The following is an 11,502-nucleotide window of genomic DNA, read 5'->3' as shown; positions in this document are numbered from 1 at the left end:
CCAAAAGAGTCAATATGACCGCAAGCATAAGCCTATGTCTTATGAAGTTGGCGAGAAGGCTTACCTTTGGGTTACACCTTTGAAGGGAACCCATCGACTCGGTATCAAGGGCAAGTTGGCTCCTCGTTACATTGGACCCTTTCGCATTCTTGCCAAACGAGGGGAAGTTGCCTACCAGTTGGAACTACCTCCGCATCTTTCCAGAGTTCATGATGTCTTCCACCTTTCTCAACTCAGGCGTTGCTTCCCGGATCCTATCCGTGGAGTGGACCACGAAACGCTTGATCTCCAAGATAACCTCACATATCGAGAATATCCCGTTCGTATCCTTGATCAAGCCGAGCATACCACTCGACGCCAAAATATTAAGTTTCTCAAGGTTCAATGGTCACACCATTCCGAGCAAGAAGCTACTTGGGAAAGGGAGGATCATCTTCGGCTCGAGTACCCCACCTTCTTCCTGGCGGATTCTAAATCTCGGGACGAGATTCGTTTGAGTGCGGGTGAGTTGTCACATCCTAGCTAGTCATGAATTAGAGTGTTGCATCATGTATACCTTTCATCAGAAACTTGAATTGGGGAAGACAGAACCCCCAGCACCCCCTCTGGAATCAACTAAGGTTTACTAAAAATATTTTCAATGAACCTGAAATGCCCTTCTAAAAAGTTCACTCTCTTTGTCTTGGGTTAGAACCTCTGGCAAAATTGGTGCACAATTTTCTAGGTCAACAGAAGGTCATTGAAATAAATCATATGTAATTTGCATTTGGCCATTTGAATGCTAGTAAATATTTTAAATGCTCAAATAATTTTGAAGGTAAGTGTGGGCTATTGGAAATATTCTAAACAGAGCCTCTGATTATTTTCAGGATTTTTAGAAGTGCCTAGCTATTTTTAATAAAGCCACAAACCTACAGAAAAATAGAAAACAGAAATTAAAAGAGAGGGAGAGAACTTACCTGGCCGCAGCCCATCAGCCGGCCCACCTGGCGGCCCAGCGCTGTGCTGGCCCATGCCAGCCAGCTGCTTCGTCCCCGCCAGGCAGGCAGAGAGCTGACGCCGGCGAGCGCGAGCTTGCCATGGCGCCAGCAGCTTGCCGCTTCACGCGCCTGGACACTAGGTAGGCTCCACGTCGCCGCCCCGACCCCGTGGACACCTCACTCACCCCCTGCCTCTTTCCCTCGCTCTCCCGCACCATGGCCGACGCACCTGCCGCAGCACCGCTGCCGTAGTCGCGCCCTCCGTCGTCCCTGTGCCAAGCCACCATGTCCAGAAGCTCCGCCGCCCTCCCCTCCTTCGAGCAAGCCGAGCCCCGAGCGCTCGCTTGCCCCGCAGCCTCTGCAACAACCTCGCCCGACTCCGCCATCGCCGGAGATCCCCTTCGTCGTCGCCACCGCATCAGCTCGTCCCCGACCGTGCCGGTCATTCCTACGTGACCGCCGTGAGCTCAGCTACCTTCCCATCCTCTCCGTTTGCCTTCTCGTGCACCGTAGCAACTTCACGAAGCTTCACCGCACGCGCCACCGCCAAGCTCATCGCCGACGTGTCTCCGGCCAACCACCGGCCACACCACCGTGTCCAACACACTCACTGCATCCCTAGGAGCCCAACGCACCTCACCACGTGCCTCGCCGTGCCCTGTAGCCTCGGGCTCATCTTCACCCGACTCCGGCGACCGCCAAGGTCGTCGCCGGCGATGTTTCCGGTCACCCCGAGCTCAACCACCACCACCAAATGCCGTGGCTTGCTCCCAGCTACGCGTAGATGCCCTCCGCCGCTCATTTGGTTGCCGAAACGCACTAATGCACTTCCACCGCCGCGTCTGGCCTCGCTGGTGGCTAAACGCCGGCGGGTTTGACCCGTTGACCTTGACTGGGTGGGCCCAGGTTGACTCCCCTGAGTCTATGACAAGTGGCCCCCCCTCTGTTAATTAACCCAGATTAGTTTTAACTAAATTTAGTTAGTTTAAATAACTGCTGACACGCGGGACCCACTGGTTAGGTTGACCTGGACGTCCCCGTTGACCACTGACGTGACCCTGACGCACTGCTGACGCAATAACTAATTTCTGGATTTATTTTTATATAGAGAATTCCCGAAATTGTTGCAAAATTTAAAAAATCATAGAAATTAATCTGTAACTCCAAATGAAAAGATTTATATATGAATTTTGATCAGACAAATTCAATCTATCCATTGGTAATGGTTTCATGCATGACAAAACAAGTTAACCTTGCTGTTTAAGCAAAATAAGATAATGCACTAATATGGCTATGTTAAATGAACTAACATTTGAATCTTTGATTCAAATGGGTTCATTCCTTTCTATTTTAGCTTGCATTAGGCCAAGACACATTCATTTTGCCATGTTATAGCATGCATCATATTGTTGCATATTGTCATGTGTTGATTATGTTCGGTGTGTCTTTCGTGGTAGGTTCTGCCTCCGAGGATAACCCCGAATATCCGTCTGAAGGGCAGTACCCTACTACCACTACATCAGGCAAGCAGCCCCATTGATCATATCAATACAATCCCATGATCTCTCCTCTGCTCACATTTACTGCATTAAGACAACAATGTTTCAAACTGCTCTGTGCTACGGTAGTTGAACCCTTATCCTCTGCATGACTTGTCATTGCCACGGTAACTAGATGAAACCCACTAGCATGTGTAGGAGTTGATTGAGCCATGTATGTGTTTCCTACCTTGCTATGCCTGCTATGCTTAGAGTTGTGTTAGGTCTGGTTCATCTGGGTGATGGGCTAGAGTGAAATGATTATGCCGGTAAGGTGAGGGATGTGTTGAACATGATTTGGTAAAGGTATCGATGAGAGGCCATGTAGGAGTACATGGTGGGTTGTTTCATTGAGGCCGTCCATAAGAACTGAGATCTGTATGCGTGATTTAAGATTCAGTTACTACCACACATTGGGCCCTGAAATATGACCCCGCTCGACTTACTGACCCCTCTCGTCCTCGGTCCATGAGTTGCAACTAGTTTCTGGTGTTTGTAGGTTATGTGTTGGCGGCCGTGCGTAGCGCTGACCCTAGGGGTGGGCTATGATGCGGTAGATACACTGTGGCCGGGTATGCCGGGCGCCCGTTTGGCGTCTCGGGACCCTGTACACATTGTTTGGGGCCGTTGAGGACAGCCTAGACGGATTTCCTTCCGGATGGAACCTGAATAGGCGATAAACCTGGACTAGAGACTTTTGTGGTTAGTCAGGTCATGGTCTACACCCACCTCGGCTTTCGCTTGAAGTCTGCCGAGCACATGTCGTGTGCAGACGCTAAGTGGTGGAAACATGTGTGACGAAGTACACCCCTGCAGGGTATAAAACTATTCGAATAGCCACTTCCGCGGTAAAGGACTACTTGGTTGCCTATACAGTTCATAGACAAGTTAATGGTTACCACTAAAAGACTCAAGATAAGTGTGAGTACCGAGGATGGCCCTCTCGTAGGATGACGAGGGAGGATCCCCGGTGGAGTATTGTGTTGGTGATTAGTGGACTCGTGTGCGAAAACTATTTTACTAGTGGTGTCCCGTAGGATAGCTTATCCAAGAGTCAAAGCTGGCTTGCTACAATAACTCCACCACCTTCTTGAGAATGAGCATGTATAGTAGGTTCTGATGTAAGACTTGCTGAGTACCTTTGTACTCATGTTTGCTTAATTACTATTTTCAGACGACAACACTGCCCCCTCCGATGGGTTTTATGTATATCTCGACGTCGACGAGTGAGTTGCCACCCAGGTGGTGATCCTGGCCATGGAGGGCCCTATGTAGATAGACAGGCTTCGAGAAGCCTTCTTTCTTTCTAGCGTCTGTACTCAGACTATTTGCTTCCGCATGTGCTTGTATGCTTGTATGACTTGAGTGTCGGGTCATGTGACCCCTACCTGTATGAACATGTTATGTATGGCTCTCTGGAGCCTTTAAATAAAGTACTTGAGTTGTAGAGTTTTTTTGTGATGCCATGTTGTATTTGCACATATCGAGCATATTGTGTGTATGATTGAAATGCTTGGTATGTGTGGTATCCGACAATCTAGTTGTTTATCCTTGGCAGCCTTTCTTATGGGGAAAGGTTGTCTAGTGCTCCTCGAGCCATAGTAGTCTGCTACAGCCTGGTTCACCGGAGTCCTGCTAGCCCAGCACTACTGCTCAGGACACTTGACTGGCCGACATGTGTTTCACTTCGTTCCTATGTCTGTCCCTTCGGGGAAATGTCACGCGGTGACTTCTGGAGTCCTGCCTAGCCTGCTACAGCCCGGGTTCCCCGGAGTCCTGTTAGCCCAGTGCTACAGCCCGGATTCACACACTGATGACCGACATGCTCGATGTGATTCATGTATGCCTGTCCCCATAGGTCTGTGCCGCTTTGGGTTCACAACTAGCCATGTCGGCCCGGGTTCTCTGTCATATGGATGCTAGCGACACTATCATATACGTGAGCCAAAAGGCGCAAACGGTCTCGGGCCACGGTAAGGCGACACCCGTGGGGATACCGTGCGTGAGGCCGCAATGTGATATGAGGTGTTACCGGCTAGATCGATGTGACTTGGAATCAGGGTCCTGACAGCGTTAACCATGATAAACTAGCGTAAGTTGGTTGCTTATTTATTTCCTTGTTGTCTTGTTTATTTGTCTGCTTGTAGTCAGTGCAGTTCTTTTTCCGCGGTTTGCTAGTGGCCGCAATAACCTATTTTTTAAAACTAGGCCACAATAACCATGGGCTACATATTTACTATATTTACCATGGGCCTCCTACGGGCCGTAGAAACAATGGTCCTTCTAAGGGCCGTAGAAACAATGGGCCTTCTATGGGTCGTACATTCATTGGGCCTTCTACGGGTCGTATGATCGATCGGACAAACATGGGCCAATAAGAGACCGCATTATGGGCCGTAAACGGGCTAGATTTGAAATCGTCCGTTCATGGGCCGACCATAATGGGCCGTCGTTAATTGGCCGTATTTGATGTTGTTATGAAAACGACCCTAAGGATTAACGGGCCGCAAACAGGCCAATTGTAACCACGGGTTGAATTTGGCCCACAAGCAGAAAAGGCCAGTAACGGGCCGTAAGTAACCGAATGCTGGAAATAAGCCCAAGAATAAATGGGCCTTGAGAAGGCCAAAAGATAACATGGGTTGGAAATGGCCCAATGGAATAATGGGCCTTTAATGGGTATAAAGCGGTACACTGTTCATTGCAGGCTAGATTCACCATGGGCCGTTAATGGGCCAAGAGTTACAAATGGCCTCATATGGTCCGAAAGATATGATGGGCCATACATGGGCTAGAAGTTACAACAGGCTGCAATCATATTGGACGGCTCAGATGAAGCTACTGGGCTTAATTCCAATAGGCCGTAACGGGCCGTGAGTTAGCGGGCCATAAATGGGCTATATACGAACAAGCCGTTAACAGGCTTTCCGTGGGCCAACCCGTTACCTTTTGACCAAGTCAAACGGGCCGATGTTTTCACCGGAATGGGCCTCTGTTGGGCCGTGCCACGTGTCAATGTATCATGGGCACACCTGTCCAATGAATGGATGACATCTGTCCCATCAGTGAGCCAACACGTGTTTCCTCCGGCCAATGACAATTTTACACGTGGAAAATCCTAATTGGTCCAGGCTGTTAACGGGTTATCGGATCCAAAACCAGACCAGATAGCGTAACGGCGACCCGTTACGGTGGATGTCACGTGTTGGTCACCCTTGACGAAAGCACTTCTATGACGCGCGATTTATCGTCATGGAAGTGGACTCTTCCGTGATGATAATTTTGGTAATGTCATGGAACACTTCTATGACAACACAGGTATGGCTATCTTGATTCTTTCATAAAATTGTCATGGATGTACATGCATGATAGAAAACGTGACCTACTGTGACAAACACGTATCATCATGGAAGTGTCTTTTTTATAGTGTACGCCTAGTTGATGTGAGACTATTTTCTTCTTTTTGTCTTCTCCACAACCACCGTCTATTCCACCTATAGTGCTATATCCATGGCTCGTGCTCATGTATTGCGTGAAAGTTGAAAAAGTTTGAGAACGTCAAAAGTATGAAACAATTGCTTGGCTTGTCATCGGGGTTGTGCGTGATTTAAATATTTTGTTTGATGAAGATGGAGCAAAGCTAGATTATATGATTTTGTAGGTATAAGCTTTCTTTGGCCATGTTATTTTGAGAAGACATAATTATTTTGTTAGTATGCTTGAAGTATTATTGTTTTTATGTCAATATTAAACATTTATTTTGAATCTTACAGATCTGAACATTCATGCCACAATAGAGAGAATTACATGGATAAATATGTCAGGTAGCATTCCACATCAAAAATTCTGTTTTTATCATTTACCTACTGGATGACGAGCAGGAATTAAGCTTGGGGAGGCTTGATACATCTCCAATGTATCTATAAGTTTTGATTGTTCCATGCTATTATATTATCTGTTCTAGATGTTTTATATGCATTAATATGCTATTTTATATGATTTTTGGGACTAACCTATTAACCTAGAGCCCATTTCTAGTTTCTGTTTTTTTCCTTGTTTTAGATTTTCACAGAAAAGGCATACGAAACGGAGTCCAAACGGAATAAAACTTTCACCATGATTTTTCTTGGAGCAGAAGACACCCAAGAGACTTGGAGTACAAGTTAGAGGAGCCTCGAGGCGGCCACAAGGGTGGAGGGCGTGCCCAGGGGGGTGGGGCGCGCCCCCCGGCCTTATGGGCCCCTCGTAGCTCCCCTGACCTAATTCTTTCTCCTATATATACTATTGTACCCCAAAAACATCCAAGGGAGCCACGAAACCACTTTTCCACTGCCGCAACCTTCTGTACCCGTCAGATCCCATCTTGGGACCTTTTCCGGCATCCTGCCGGAGGGGGAATCGATCATAGAGAGATTCTACATCAACACCAGTGCCTATCCGATGAAGCGTGAGTAGTTTACATCAGACCTACGGGTCCATAGCTAGTAGCTAGATGGATTCTTATCTCTCTTTGCTTGTCAATACCATGTTCTCCTCGATGTTCTTGCAGATCTATTCGACGTAATACTCTTTTGCGGTGTGTTTGCCGAGATCCGATGAATTGTGGATTTATGATTAGCTTATCTATGAATATTATTTGAATCTCCTTTGAATTCTTATATGCATGATTTGATATCTTGCAAGTCTCTTCGAACTATCAATTTAGTTTGGCCAACTAGATTGGTTTTTCTTGGAATGGGAGAAGTGCTAGCTTTGGGTTCAATCTTGCGGTGTCCTTTCCCAGTGACAATAGGGGCAGCAAGGCACGTATTGTATTATTGCCGTCGAGGATAACAAGATGGGGTTTTCATCATATTGCTTGAGTTAATCCTGCTACATGATGTCATCTTGCTTAATGTGTTACTCTGTTCTTATGAACTTAATACTCTAGATGCAGGCAGGAGTCGGTCGATGTGTGGAGTAATAGTAGTAGATGCAGAATCATTTCGATCTACTTGACACGGACGTGATGCCTATATTCATGATGATTGCCTTAGATATTGTCATAACTTTGCGCTTTTCTATCAATTGCTCGGCAGTAATTTGATTACCCACCGTAATAATTTCTATCTTGAGAGAAGCCACAAGTGAAACCTATGGGCCCCAGGTCTATTTCACATCATATTAGTTTCCCATCAACTTGCCAATTTCTATTTCTGTTGCCTTACTTTGCAATCTTTTACTTTGCGTTCCATAAACCAAAAATACCAAAAATATTACTTTATCGTTTATCCATCTCCATCAAATCTCACTTTGCGAATAACCGTGAAGGGATTGACAACCCCTTTTGTCACGTTGGTTGCAAGTTGGTGTTTGTTTGTGCAGGTATTCGGTGGCTTGTTGCGTAGTCTCCTACTGGATTGATACCTTGGTTCTCAAAACTAAGGGAAAATACTTATGCTCCTTTGCTACATCACCCTTTGCTCTTCAAGGGAAAAACGAACGCAAGCTCAAGAGGTAGCAGGAAATAGTTCATTGCAGAGGAGATTAAGAATCTTGAGGTAGCTGGTTTGGTTAGAGGAGTATTGCACCCAACATGGTTAGCAAAACCAGTGGTCATTCGCGAGGCTAACGGGAAATGGAGGCTTTGCATAGATGTCACAGATCTCAACAAAGCTTTCCCAAAGGACCCATTTCCCTTACCGCGCGTTGACCAGATTGTGGACTCCACTTAAGGTTGTGATTTTCTCTCTTTTCTGGATGCATACTCCAGATATCATTAGGTCTTCATGTCCAAAGAAGACGAAGATAAGACCTCGTTCATCACCCCGTGCGGCACGTAGTGCTTTGTACGCATGCCTTTCGGGTTAAAGAGTGCCAGGTCCACTTTTGCAAGAGCAGTCCAGACTGGTTTTGAACCGCAACTGCACTTAAATATTGAGGCTTATATGGATGATATCGTGGTTAATACCAAGGACAACCCTCATTCAGGATTTAGAAGAAATGTTTGCTAATCTGCACTAGATCAACTTGAAGCTAAAACTGGAGAAGTGTGTGTTTTGTGTTTGCTCCAGAAAGTTACTTGGCTTCTTCGTGTCCCATTGGGGGATCGAAGCCAACCCAAACAAGATCAATGCCATCGAGCAGATCCAAGCACCCAAGACAATTAAAGACGTGAGGCGTCTGATGGGATGCGTTGCCGTGCTTAGTAGATTCATCTCCAAGTCTGTCGAGCGCGCCCTACTGCTCTTCAAAATCTTGAAGGAGGCAGGGCCCATGAGGTGTACCCCGGAAGTAGATGCAGCTTTACAAGAATTGAAGATCTACTTGTCTATCTGTGCCCACCTTGGTTGCCCCTAACCCGCAAGAGCCGTTGCTGTTATACCTGGCGGCAACTAATCAAGTGGTTAGTGCAGCCCTCGTCGCACAGTGGGAAGTAGAGGAACCAGAGAGTGAACAAGGGCCAGCAGGACCGGATGAGGATTAGGGCAGAGAAGAGCACGACAGCAAGAGCACCCCAAGGACGCGGCAAGGAAGAAAGTGGTGCAGCGCCCAGTGTACTTCGTTAGCTCCCTATTACAGGGGGCTAGATCGAGGTACTCTAGTGTGCAAAAGTTGAATTTTGGCCTCACCATGGCCTCAGGGAAACTGAGCCAGTACTTCCAAGCCCATGAGATCACGGTTGTTACTCGCTTCTCGTTGCAAAGAATACTCCGGAACCCTGAGGCTACTGATAGAATATTGGAGTGGGCTTTGGAGTTATCCAGCTTTGGCATGAAGTTTGAGAGCATGTCAACAATTCAGAGTAGGGCATTGGCAGAGTTTATTGCAGAATGGACACCAACCCTTGATGAAGAGGTACTGGAAACAGTTTCCCTTGGCATGGTGCGCCCCAAGAATGGATTATGTATTTTCATGGAGCCTTCTCCCTACTAGGTGTGGGGAGCACCTGAAGTACGTCGTCCAGATGCATTTTGCCCGGGAGGAGGCAACCAACAATACATCATAGTATGAAGGGCTCCTTGACAGGCTCAGGATTGCCGCCGAATTGGGAATCAAGAAGCTAATCATTCGAGGAGATTGACAGCTTGTGGTGAGACAAGTCAACAAGGATTATCAAAGTCCATTGATGGAGGCATATGTCGAGGAAGTGAGAATATTGGAGGAGCGCTTTGACGGATTGCAAACAGAGCACGTACCCAGTGCAGAAAAAAACATAGCTGATCATCTGTCAAAGTGTGCTGCGCAAAAGTTTACTTTGGAACCATGAACTTTTGTTCTCCATCTTACTCAGCCATCTGTATCCCCCGCAACAATGGCCCGGAAAAGGAGGAAGATGGACTCTGGTAAGTCTCTCCCAGTAGAGCCTCCCGGGGCTCTTGGCAGGGACCCTGCCGGAAACAAATTCCCATCACTTGCGGGACAACACCCTCCAGCCGGGCCAATGGACCCCATGAATGAGGAACGTGCTCCCGCAGATAAGGAGGTGCCGCTAGTCCTTGTTGCCGAGCCCCAGGCTCCAACTTGGGCAAGGCACAAAGTCCATTTACTCCAAACGGGAGAACTTCCCGATGACCCAGATGAAGCTGAAAGAGTAGCCCGGAGTGCCAGTATGTATCAGTTTGTCGATGACATTCTATACAAAAGGAGGCCCAATGGTGTGAAATTGAAGTGCATCTGCTGGGAAGAAGGAAAGGAACTGCTGGCGGAAATACAGAAAGGCATGTTTGTCTCCCACATTGGATCAAGGGCATTATTTGGGAAAGCATTCCGGCAAGGATTCTATTGGCCCACAGCCCTCCAAGATGTGGTCGAGCTAGTCACCAAATGTGAAGCCTCCCAGTTCCATTCCAAAAACATCCACCTGCCTGCACAAGCTCTTCAGACAATCCCTTTGTCATGGTTGTTTTTGGTTTGGGGGCTCGATATCCTCGGCCCTTTCCCCCGAGCTGCCGGGGGCTTTGAATTCTTGTTCGTTGCTATCGACAAGTTTAAAAAGTGGTCGGAAGTAGCTACCGTGAGAAAGGTGACTGCTCAGTCAACTATGAAGTTCTTGAAAGACTTGGTGTATCGCTTCGGAGTCCCAGCAATGATCATTACCAACAATGGCACCCAGTTCACGAGCAGCGCCTTCATGCAATATGTTCGTGCCCACGGAAGCAAGATATCATTTGCCCCTATTGCACATCCTAGAAGAAATGGAAAAGATGAGAGGGCGAACGCTGAAGTGCTGCGAGGACTCAAGACGAGAACATTTGATACGCTGCGGAAGCACGGCAGGCGGTGGATCGATGAGCTGCGGTAGTTCTTTGGTCCCTCAGAACGACACCAAATCGAGCTACCGGGCAGACTCCCTTCTCCCTAGTCTATGGGGCAGAAGTAGTTATCCCCATGAAACTCATTTACAGGTCGCCTCGAGTGCTTGCCTTTGATGAAGTAGCACAAGATCAGCACCGGCTTCATGTTGCTGTGCTACTCGAGGAGAACCGTCTCCGGGCTGCTACGTGTGTTGCACGCTATCAGCAAGCCTTGCATCACTATCACAGCTGCAGGGTTCATGCCCAGTGTTTTGAGGAAGGCGACCTTGTCCTTAGGCGCGTTCAGTCAGCCAAGGGTGCAAACAAGTTGATGCCGAAGTGGGAAGGCCCTTACTGGGTAGTATGAGTCACCAGACCTGGCGCAGTTCGTCTGGAGACCAAAGATGGCATTAAATTGCATAACTCATGGAATATTGAGCATCTCCAAAAGTTCTACCCGTAAGGCGCACCCGGCAACCACCATTTTGTATAGGCCTTTCCTCAGTTGCATGTAACTCCTTGTACAAAGCCAGGCGAAGACCCGGAGCAACAGAGAAATATACGAAGTGCTGGGCCCCCCTACAAGTTGCATGCATGCATAAGAATTTCATGAGCATTGCATATACATATAGACAAGATCGCATCTTGCATCATTTCCATCTACATAATACTGCAGGTTCCTGCCGTGAACTTGGCCTCGATAGGGAG

The sequence above is a fragment of the Triticum urartu genome, chromosome 2 (genome assembly GCF_003073215.2).
Source record: "Triticum urartu cultivar G1812 chromosome 2, Tu2.1, whole genome shotgun sequence".
Lineage (NCBI taxonomy): Eukaryota > Viridiplantae > Streptophyta > Magnoliopsida > Poales > Poaceae > Triticum > Triticum urartu.
Note: the sequence above shows the minus strand (reverse complement) of the source record.